The sequence below is a fragment of the Anser brachyrhynchus genome (assembly GCF_964034855.1).
Source record: "Anser brachyrhynchus genome assembly, chromosome: 4".
Taxonomy (NCBI): domain Eukaryota; kingdom Metazoa; phylum Chordata; class Aves; order Anseriformes; family Anatidae; genus Anser; species Anser brachyrhynchus.
This window is the reverse complement of record NC_137698.1, coordinates 43,809,439-43,821,423: the sequence shown is the minus strand read 5'-3', so window position 1 is coordinate 43,821,423 and position 11,985 is coordinate 43,809,439. Positions and strand designations below refer to the sequence as shown.

General features: G+C 38.7%; 1 long non-coding RNA gene across 1 annotated transcript in view; it reads left to right on the top strand.

The window, feature by feature from the left end:
- The first annotated feature begins 10,986 nt into the window (after positions 1-10,986).
- LOC308194637 overlaps positions 10,987-11,985 on the top strand; it is a 72,753-nt gene continuing 71,754 nt past the window's right edge. The window contains exon 1 of the long non-coding RNA XR_013950775.1: positions 10,987-11,550. This is a non-coding gene — a long non-coding RNA (uncharacterized lncRNA). The remainder of the gene's footprint in view (positions 11,551-11,985) is intronic.

The window sequence follows — 11,985 nt, the reverse complement described above, 5'->3', positions numbered from 1 at the left end:
AAATGTCTTTGCCTCTGATATGTTTATGGGGGAGGCCTTCTCCTTGTTGGTTGCGGATGGCTCAGCCATGGGAGTCAAGTGAAAAGCAAGTGTGATACTGACTGCTCACTTCCCGTGGAATTCATAGCATGGGGAAAGCCTGATGGGTGAGACTGTGACTTTGTTCACGGTCATCATGAGAGAAGATATATATCAGGTGAAGATATTAGACACAGGAAAACGTTTGCAATGTTTATTAGGCTCAATTTTAATTATGAACAGAATAAATAAATAAATAAATAAAAAGTTAAAATACATAGTCCAAAGGTCAGCTTCCAGTCTTGAATTCAAGCTCAAGTCTTATTGGTCAGTACCCTGTTAACGCTTTTCTGCAAGTGAAAATATTCTACTTATTGCCCCTCTGAGCAAGTTTGCCAGGTGGGTGCAGGCAGAATGAGGACATTTTGGAGAAGAGAAACATTGGGATCCTGATGACATTCGGAGCTTTGATTCTGGTATGGGTGTGTTGATGCCCCTAGCTGTACAAGAGGAGAAGAGGGCAAAAATGCCAAGGGAGATGTCAGCTTTACAATAACCAGCCAGGAAAATCTGGAAGATTTTTGATCTCTGGTAACAATGGTTTGAATAAGTTTTTGTTTTTTTTTTTTTTTTGACCCTGAGAAAAGCCAATACTTTCTCTGGTTGTACCTTTGCATACAGGGATGGAGGTCTCAGTGATATCTATCTCAGCAGATTCAGTATAAATTGTAGAGTTGAATCTTCTGCTGTTTCTGTGACTTAGATTGGAATACTATCTAGCAGCAATATGAAGTACAGTGCAGTCATTGATTCTGGTGAGAGATCACGCTGAAGTGTAGGAAAGAACCAACTAAAAAGATACAAAAGGAAAAAAAATGTTCTGTATCAGTACAGGATAGTACTAGACCCTTGGGTCTTGCTACTGTCAAGATATTCTCAGACGTCAAAGTCTCTCTAACAAAATTTACAGTAAGCTTTCTTGGTTCTCTCTTATGATTAAGTTTTATGAGGGTACTGTTCATGAAAGAAAACATATAGTTTTGAGAAAAAGAACCAGGTTTCTCCTATCGTAGGAAACTATTTTCCTTTGGTGGAAGATGACTATTGCCATTTACAAATGCATAGTAATGAAGGGGAACAAATAACATTCATTATAATTCTCTTGAACCAACAATCAGAGTCTGTTTAAAAGTCAAGTGTCTAGCAGTACATGAATTAACTTGACAGAATTAGGAAAGTACTATGGAAACTGGAAAATGTAGTACATAAAGCTAACTCTGTTTTCTCAATTCATACTCCAATGCATTTGTATAATTTCTATACATAAATGAAGCATTGTGTAATCTGTGTAAATCATTTATAAGTACTGGGAGCTGTAGTATTTAGAGCATGAAGTGTATGGAGCCAGAGAAAAAACTTGGAAGAAACACTAACGTTAATGTGACAACTGAGGAGTTATCACATATCTTAACTGTCTGTAAAACAGAAAAAAGTTAGCTGTTACAAAAGAGATGTTACAACACTTCCTTTTTTAAGAAATTTTGAAGGTAATATTAATTTATTTGTGATTGTGTAGTTTTATGCATAAATCTGTGCACTAATTCAAGAGCAAACAGCTTTTGATGCTTTTATTTTTTTATTTTTATTTTTTTTCTATTATCACTTCATAAATAGGATAGCAAAGTACTCTAATCTCAGGCAGCTTCACATAGCTTTTGTTAGCATTTGATCTCTAATTAAGTAAAAATACATTTGTAATAGTCCTTTGCTTTGAATATTTTTTTTAATGAATTTCTTCAGGTTTCATATACTTTGTGTTTTAAATGCACTTTTCCTAATGCTTTTTGTGTTCTTAAAGACAGTGATCAGGACAATAGGAACCTTAGGTTTTGTTCTTTAAATGAAGTCATCCTTAAGGGTCCTCAGCTCCTGAGTGTGTTCAGAAAGCAACTATCCAAAGTCCTCAACCTTTGAATGGGGGAAACCTTTCCCGTTGGGGGAAAAAAATCCTCTTGGCAAAGTCTCTTAGGTTACAATGTTCAAACCCTTTTCCTTGTTCAATATAAATCTTCTAATTTGAAATAATGGAGTCTTTACCTGCCTGCTATGGTCCAGTAAATATGAATAACTATTATTTGTAACGAAACTGATTTTTTTGACAGGGCATTCAAACACTACGAAATTAAAATAAACAAACAAAAAAACTAAACTAAAAACTATGTAGATACAACAACCTCACATAAGAAAAGAATGGATCCTCAGTAAGTTTTGGTATGAGAATACCCAGAAGCATAAAAATATATTGATATTCAGTAAATCAAATCAGTTTTGCATGTTGCAGAAAGATTGACATTTAAAGAATTTGAAATAGTCACTTCATAACGTTCACTAATCAACTATCCGGTTTGAGGGCTTTCAGATGGTCCTCCTTAAAATCACATTTCCTTCTTCTCCTTGGATAACTGTAGTCTGCTCTTCATAGACTGCAATTCTTCTTGTTTGACATCCACAATATGAGCAGTGGTCCAGATATCTAATACAAAACAACAGAATAACAGTTTGTATGGGTAAGTAAAGAGGGACACCTGAGCTGAATTACCTTTAAGTGAGCTAACTTGTGAATTTTTCTCTGGCAATGTTATGGTGCTTTAGTCTCTAGCATGGCTCATCAAAGGGTTACCTGTTGGGTTTCAAGAATATACTGATTCAAAAACCTTGTCTTCTTGGTTATATTCATAGTTCATGCAAAGACCAACCACTTTCTCCAGCTTTTGGCAAAGTATGAAGTACCGCTATTCATTTCCAGGCCAGGGATATTTGAAACTCACTTTCTAACAGCCTAATAAAAAATTTTCTCTTGAAAAATTTGGAATATTGTTTCAATTTGTAAGTCATATTTATGTATTAATAATGACTCCAAAATCATAATTTCAGTGCATGTCATGACTGTAAAGGCTGCCTGACTGTAATGAAAACTCGTGTTAGATTTTTCTAGGGTATAGATATGAATACGGATCTCTTACTTGTTCTTTTTTAAGAGTATAAGGAACAAGGAAACTAATTCCACTGACTGATTTAGAGCTATGTTTTCTATAGCAGACAGCTGCTGAGAAAGCAACAATCCACCCATTCACTAACCAGAAATCAGATTAATCAAGAAATTGTATTCCAACCCCCCCCCCCCCCCCCCCCGATATAAGGCTACATAATCTCCAACTGAAAATGATAGGTCAAAAATACTTTTTCTAGTTAAGGGGATTGCCATAGGACAAAGCGGTCCTACAGCAAGTAGGAGAACATTTCAAAGGCAAAATTCTTGTTAGAGTCTTGGCAAATAAAACATGAGCAGCCTCTGCCAAGCATCCTATGTCCAAAGGTGCCTAGCATCTTACACAGAATGAAATCTAGTGAAACTTTGAATACCTCAGTGAGCTAAAGAGGCCATAAAAAAGTAGTGTTTATAACATGTGCTTTGTGCCAGAGACCAAAATGAATCCACTTGTTCTCCCCCAGTGCAAAGGATAAAGAGGGAATTCATGGCAGTGAAATAAAAGAAATTACCTCACGCTTTCAAATTTTTTTTTAATTATTTAAAATTTTTTATATTACATCAATTAATTACATTATGGTAACATTACATTATGGTGATGTTTATCTGTGTTACATTTCAGTGGCAGTTCTGGCTCCTTTATGATTTAAATCCGAAGTGAACGTTTAGGCCTTTTCAAAAAAAAAGACAGAATATAATGTTTCCGTTTAAAAAAAAAAAAAAAAAAAAGGATGTAAATGTCATGAAAACAGCTTTTACAGACTCTGCAGTCACCTGTGTATGATTCCATAAGTGGACCAAAGGACTCTGTGTGACAGTCTGGCGAGGGTCCTGGACCACCCTTCCACCCTTGTCCTTCCTCAGCTGGCACTGCAGCCTGTGCCAAAATGAGTGGGCAAGCCTGCTAGGAGTTCTGCAGTGCTGAGGTAGCCTGTTCTCCAGGGAATTCCCTTTTTCCTTTAACCATATTTTTACCTTTTTAATGTTATCTATTTATTTTGTATTTTATGTCTTTATTTTATATTTCTTATGTTTTCTTTTTATGTATATTTACATGTATATAATATTTTCTTTTATCTATTTCTATCATGTAATCAGTAACACAAAAAAACTCAGAAACACAAATGTTATTCTCCAACAGGAATATATTCATAGCAATATAGCTTGTATAGAATCATAGAATCACTAAGGTTCTTCTCCTCCTCTTCTCCAGACTAAACAACCCCAGTTCCCTCAGCCGCTCCCCATAGGACTTGTGTTCCAGGCCCTTCACCAGCTTCAAAGGCCTTCTCTGGGCACGCTCCAGGGCCTCGACGTCCTTCTTGTACTGCAGGGCCCAGAACTGCACACAGCACTTGCTCAGTGCTTTACCAGCCAGGAGAATTAAACTACACCTGATATTCAAGCAGACAGAGTGAAAACAGCGCAAAATTTGTGAGCAAATAAAACAAAAAAATCTGCCTTGGTTGGGCAGCGGCAGGGAAGCCACAGACCTGGGGCAGGCCCAAGGTATATGTGTACACATTATGGTATCTAACTTCCCTATTTAGCTGTTGTTCACAGTGTCAGTAACATGCTGACTACATCTTGAACATCAGCCTCCTGAGAAGTTTCTTAATCTGTGCACAAAGATCTCTTTGTAATGAAAAAAAAATAAAAAGCTTGTTTAAGATCATGAAAAGCAGCATGCTTACACAGAGGAAGAGGTTGCTAATACTGTCAAGGAATTATTATTATGAGAGCATAAATTTGAAAACTTAGAACGTCTATTTGATTTGCTGGGTAAGACTAAGATGTTCACAGCGGTTTTAAAGCTTTCTGTGGGAGGGTCTGGTGTCTATGTATAAAAGACTGATTCAAGCAAATCACCTTTACTGCTGTTAACTCCTGTAGGTCCAGAAGGTAGCAAGAAGCTGGGCTGATCACTGCTCTGGGTCTGCTCAGGACAATGGTCACTCTGTCTCCTCGGACTCTGGGCTGGAGCTCTGCAAATCAAATCTGGACTGCATAATCTGTGCGCAAAGATCTCTCTGTAATGAAAAAAAACTCTTGTCCGAAGCAGCGCTGACTGTCATTGTAGCCAGAGAGGTTGGTAAATTCCCCAGGTGAGGTCTGGTGAACTATGCTGGCATGATCCTCGAAGGTCCTGGTGCTGGTGGCTTGCCCTGGCCCTGCTTCGCATGTGCTTTAAAGGCTGGAGGCTTGAAATCAAAACCAGCTACTGCTTAAAATCAAAATGCAAGGCTGTGGTTGTGCTGTGTGAGGAAAACAGGACCAGAACGCTTCCACTAGGTCGCAACAACTAGAAGTTTTTGCAACAAGGATCTCTGACAGAAGGGCACGGGGGACCCTTGTGCCTATGAAATTACCTCCAGGTGAATCTTGAATTAGTTGGCAAAATCTCTCAGGTAGATTTCCTCTGCTTAGGGTTGATTTGCTTTGATGGAAGTATGTCATGAAACACATTGTATAAGCCATGCTCTAGTGGGAAATATGAATATATACTGTCTTACAATGCATTTATGGTATTTTGAAGTAAAGTTTTAAGGACATGTTAAATGGCCTTACCAACCGTGTCCAGTCTCTCCATTCCTTTCTCCTCCTGTTAATGCAAGCTAAAGATCTGAAACCCTGGGCTTGCTACCTCCTTCAGGGGGGTTAATTGTCCCACTGCAAGGGAAGTAAAAAAATGAAAATAAAAATATTTTGTTGTTGGTTTTTTGCACTTTGTATTTCTTAAATTGCAGCATTGGCTTTATGTTGCTGTTATGAAAGCTCTTTCCTCACTGAAAAAATATATATTCTGTCTTTACCAGTTTAGTTTTGTTCATAGCTACAAGCTTCTCCCTAATTTTTCTCTTCCATTCATCCCTTGTGCTCAAGCAATAGCTTTAGGAAAAAAGCTCCATTACTTTTGTTGTTGTCCTTTTAGTTAAAAACTCCTGCTAGATGAGTGTCACCACTAAGCTGCTCACCAATGCCTACTGTGTCAGGAAGTCAGGGCAAGCACTGAGCAGCCTTGTCCTTTTGAGACCCGAAGAGCATTTGCTGACATAAAACACATCATTGCCACTTGGTGTGTCACTCCCCGTGCTAAAGAGCCCTGCTGTGAGGGGCTGTGCTCCGGATTTGATCTGAGAAGCCACCAGTGCCACAGAGATGACAGTTTGCACAGGGCATGTGAATAGCTAGCGGACAAAACTCTGGTGGTCTGAGCCTGTTTAAAGCCTTAGGTCAGAGTTTCCATCTATAAACAGTCTCTTGCATGTTTATGTTTTTCTACAGTTTGATTTATTGGAGGTGAAAAACACTGTACACTAACTTTTTAAAGCTAACTGATTAATTGTTGTTGATAGAAGAATATGCTCATCAGCTATAACTCAGATGATCAACATGTAACACCATATTATTAAGTTCATCTGCATGATGTACTTTTTAGTTAGATGTCAGAAAAGTGGCCGTCAATTATGTCACCTTTTGAAAAAAAAATCAATTTCATAATTGTAATGTTGTTGTTTTAAAATATATGTCTCCAGAACAGATGAAATAGCTCTACTACATTTCTGTCTGGATGAAACCTTAGAACTCTATTACACTCACTGGGTGTGTTCATTCGCAGATTTTCAGTATGAAGAGAACTTTATTTGGGGAGTGGGTAGTCATTCCCGGGTCATCGCTTTAAACACACAGGCATCCTATGTGTCTAGAATAAGACATTTAAACTTTGGACTGTTATTACAGTTCCAGTAAAACAATGCTGAACTTCTCCTTGTAAAGTACAATAAAAGTTTCAAGTTCGTTTTAAAGTTAAATATATCAATATATAGCAAGCTGGTTTTATTACATGTACACCTACAGTGTACCTCCATGTATAAGGCAGTTCATGGGCTACAGCAGGAGCTGTGGAACAAGCTGTGTGACTCAGTCACAGCTGAGTGCTTTATTTCCAAAACAGGGGTGGTTCCACACCTGCTGGTCAGACACAGAAGGTTTCTGGGGGCCTGCCTTGTGCCCACACTTACCTGCCCAAGGACTAGATAACCAGTTATCTGTGTGGTGTTGACATCCAGCATGACTTTGTTTTCCACTTTCCTCAAATGCAGAACTTCCTTAGTAGCTAACTTGAATGTGGGGCAGACAGCATCATTGTTGCTGTTCACTCCTACACAGTTCAAGCTAAACTCCAAGTAAATAAATATAATGAAGTGATAATGTGGGGATGAATAAGATTTCTTTGGGAGTATCTAGCAACCAACTGTTTGGTAGTAAAAATAAAATCACCAAGAAATATTGTTTCAAAATCTAAAATTATGATGATTATTATTTAAGTTGTTAATCTCCTACTTTGGAAAAAAATACTCTAAACATTTTTTTAAATCCATTTGTGGGCAGAAGTGTGTGTTATTTATTTTATGATGTGTGATCTGATCACAGGTACAAACAGTTTATGGCACTGCAGTCATACATAGGAACCGTCCAACATCAAAAAGCAAACAACCTCTCTGACTTTTACTGTTACATTATTTGGAAGAAATTTAGTTCCTGGACCTGAAGTAGCAAGCAGGCATGAAATGTGATATTGTTAAATGGTGAATTTCAAACCTTTCGCAGGGGGAATCCAAGAGAAAAATGACCTCTGAGCAGCCAGAAATCACTGGCTGCCAACTGCTGACATCTGTACTTCTGGTGATGCTCTGAAATTCCTTGCATATGAGGTTGAGCAAACAGAGTAAATTAATAAAACAAACATAATAACTTTGCATTTCAGCCCAGTTTCTTCATATTAAAAATGGTGAGCAGAGAGGTTTAGCATGGCAACTGTTTCTGAAGAGAACACGTTTTTGATCTTACTCAGACCCAGGTTCAGCCTTGCATTTGTATCAGTCAGTGCCTCCAGAATCAAGATTTTATGCCATGGCAAGGAAGCATTCCCTAGCTGACTTGATCTTGCATTCTTTTAGTGTAAGATTTTTTTCAGTCGTGAGATATCTTTTACTAGCGACCCAGAGGTTCGGGGCCCAAATCAAAACTTTCAGCACAATAAGCTCTGCACCAAGTGTTAAAGCTCAATTTCTTTTTGTTCATGACTTTCATACTGAAGCTCAAATAGCTACAGGGACATCCAGTATATAACCATCATTTTCCACTTTCTGCTACAAAGTTTTTATCTTTCTGTGTTTGTTTTTATGGTAGGATAGTTTCTGGTTTGAATTTTATCTAGCATAAAAACTGCCTAAAAGAGCAGACCTAGATACTATTCTATCATCCCTTTCAGATTTTGGCTGAAACTGAAACATGGAGGAAAACCAATTGTCCTCCTTTTTCCTGTTCTAAAAGATAAGTGTGACATGAAGCACATGCCTCTCTTAAACACTCTCGCATGTGCCTAGCATTTTCGGTCAATAAACCCAAGACTGGAACAAGGTTGAGGCAAGCATTATGGATTAAGGATTTGTCAAGAGGGCCAAATTCCAAGCAGAGGTTTCTTTGTTCCTCCAGAAGGGTTTATTCATACATCTTACTCCTCTTTTTATGTCTGCTTTTCCATGTTTAGCTGCTAGATAATAACAGAATGCAGCCATGTTTCTGCTTTATACCTTCCCCATGCACTTCATCCTTTGCAACACAAACGTTAAAAGGATGTAGATACAGATGTTCACATTGAGTCTCCTTTGGTACACTGGAGGACACCATCACTTCTGTGTTTCCAGGGCTCCCAGTGCCCCAGAACTTGCAGCTTCTTTGAGTCTTTTACATTTGTGTTGATCTCAATGGGAATCTGAGGTTTTCAACACTTGAGAGGACCTAGAAGCAATTCCTGCCAGCAGAGGTGCTCCTGATGGCACTGTTTTTAGCCAGTCCTCAGTTTGGGCCCAATGCCCGTGGTTGGTGTGACACCGCATGTTATCTCATTGTGGGCTGAGAGAGAAAGCAGCATGGGTGCTAACCAAATCACAAAACATAAGGAGACAACAAAGGGGTGGTATTGAGTCCAGCCAGATGAGAAGCAATTAAAAAAAAAAAAAAAAGACTTTCACGTTGTTGTTCTAGTCTGCTGATACTTCACCCCTTGAGAGAAAGCGCACATATACTAAAAAAAGCCCTTTTGTACTCCAGGTAGTCCCTCACATTTATACATTTCTATTGTTTTGCTCTGCTTCAGTGAAAACCTCTGTCTTCAAGGAGAGGCTGAATACGAGTTTGCATTTGTTGTGGCCTCTTGGAAAGCAGCCATCTTCTATTTGAAGTGAATTGTGTTATCCAAGCAGAATCTGTCCAGTTAGCATTTGCTGGTTTTCCTTTGTTACCTGCCTAGGGATACCGGGAACATGCACACCAGACATTCATATGTCTACCTTCATCAATTAACAGTTGATCCAAGTCTTTCAAGAGAAGACACAGAAATTAGCCCATGATTTCAGCTAGATAAAGCAAACTGTCTTTCTATCATACAAATGAATTTTCTTAGGTGGCTTTTAAATCATATCCACTTTCTGCTGCTCCATTTCCAAGTGCCCCATTCTCTTTTTCCTCTACTAGTTTGATTTTTTTCCTCTGAAGAGAGAGTGCACAAGCTCTGCTCAAGGAGCAGAGAGCTCTGGGGCAAGGGTGCTGGGAATGCTCATATGAAGAAAGGTTCGGCTTTGCCTTCCAGTGCCTCCACTCCTGGGGATTTTCTGTTACTAAATAATGCTCTTAATGAGATTTAAGACTCTCATAAAAAATAATTAAATTAACTCTGTCGAAAGACTGTTTTTATTTCTGACAGCAAGATGGGAGATTAATGATCAATTGATTGCCTGTCCCCTTCTCTCACCCCTTTAAAAATGTTATAAATATAGATTTAAAAGGATCTGAGAAACGCGAGAAATGAAAATTATGGAAAGACAGTGGCCTCGTTATATGTCTGAAGCACAGCCTGTGGCTCACCATAGAAAAACCTGAGTGGCCAGCATTGACAGAGCTGCTTGCCTTGTGCACTTCCTCATGGTTTTGTTTAGCTCTTCTCCCATATTTTTGCCTTTCCTCAGCCTTGACATCTATATCATTTTACTTGTCCACTAGTGACATTGTATTCAAAAAATTCCTCGTTGATTTCAGTCTCATGAGGTGGTTGAGGATTAGTGTGCTGGAGGCACAGACTTGCACAGCCTTGTCCATGCAGAGGGGTTGGAGTAAATAACTGTGCAAACCAGTCCTAGAGGGATCAAAACCAAGAACCAGCCTATGAAAGCAAGAAGTCTCCTCACACAAAGGCAAGGAAAATGAAATAGAGTGCTCTGAAAGAATTCAAGTGCCTTGAGGCTTGGATGACAGCTTAACACCCAGACAATGTTATGGAGCATTGCCATATTCTAGCTGAATCCTAGCTACAGAGAAGACGTGTGCCCCCATGTGATGCTGTGACCAGTGTGCTGACCTCACTGTCCAAGGAGAAACAGTCTGGTAGGAGAAATAACAGAATAGACCTGTACATATATATGCCATTAATGCTGGGTGCTGACAACAGTTTCATTTTATATCAACAGGATCAAACAGTGAAGTTTAAGTTGCAGTTGGGATATCCCGGAGAGCAAATTAAGCCTGCATATTTTGCACAGGTCATAAAAATTGTCATAGGACAAGGTATTTTAAAAACTGTTACGGGTAGTTGACCTGGAGATGAGACTCTGTGCCCATCCATTGCTCCAACTTGACTCTTTCTTATTCAGGGTACTGAGCAGCTCTTTCCTCCACTGCACTGTTCTGCTGTGAGCAAAGTAGGACAAAGTAGGTTCCTTCCAGTATGGGATGTTCTATGATTCTATGTCTGGAAGCTCAAGTTCTGATCTTGCCTTTCAAGTAATTGATAACAGTATTCCTTAAATTATCCTGCCTGAATGAGTGTACAAATATATACCTACATATACAGTGTGTCTACCGTATTAGACTTCAAGTGAAATATAACAATGTTCATTACTTTCTTTTAAAATATCTCCCAAGAAGAGGTGGAAGCAGTACCCTACTCATATGTTTTACCATATGGTGAAAGGTTCTCTCCTCCTATATTGTAGCCATAAAGTTCAGTGTAGGAAGTTGTACTTTAAAGAGACTCTTGCAGGTAATGAGCAGCTGGAAGGAGGTTCACCTTAGAGTGCGCTCAGTAGGTGGAATTCAGATACCAAAGGAAATATTTCTTCTGTGGTTATTGAATGCTATATGGGACCAGAAGTAAATGACCCAAGAAAAATAACCTGTTGTGGAATACTGAGGCAATAGAAAGCCCTACCAAAGCAGGAGGATTAGATAAAAGGATTCAGCTGTGCTTCACTTTTTAATAGCATCTACAGCTAATAATTATATGAAAACAAATTCCTGATGATAGTGTTGTCTGTAACACCTGGATTAGATCAATGCATTTCCTGTTCCACACAGAGGGCATAAAAGGAGCAAAGTGACCTCAGAAGAGGGACTGAAGTTCAGAATGGAGATTCTCTGAATTGGTACTGTATCAATGTCTAGGCAAAATTTGTATGCTTTCTTATTGACTTGCTTCTTTAATAGAAGACAGGTTATTATTTTAACTCCCGCAAATAAGATTGTCTCCATATGCCTATTGGTATATGAATAAGAAGAAAATATGGTCCCTGTGCTGCAGCTTCTTATGGGGAATTCTGGTCTGTAAATTCTAAAACAGGTAGTCAGGATTGTGGGTGTGATCCACATACGTGTGAGAGTTCTCAGAAAAGGAAGAGCACCAGAGATAATGGGGACTACTGCCTTAAAGTGTAAAGCAAAAGCTGTGTTCTTTACTCTGTTGTATTACTTAGCAGAGCAGGTTTGCATTATCAGTAGCCCTATTGTAGCTGAAGGCATCATTTCTTTCTTTTGTATTTTATGATGCACGTGTCCTCTGAGATATAGAATTTAAATCTCCT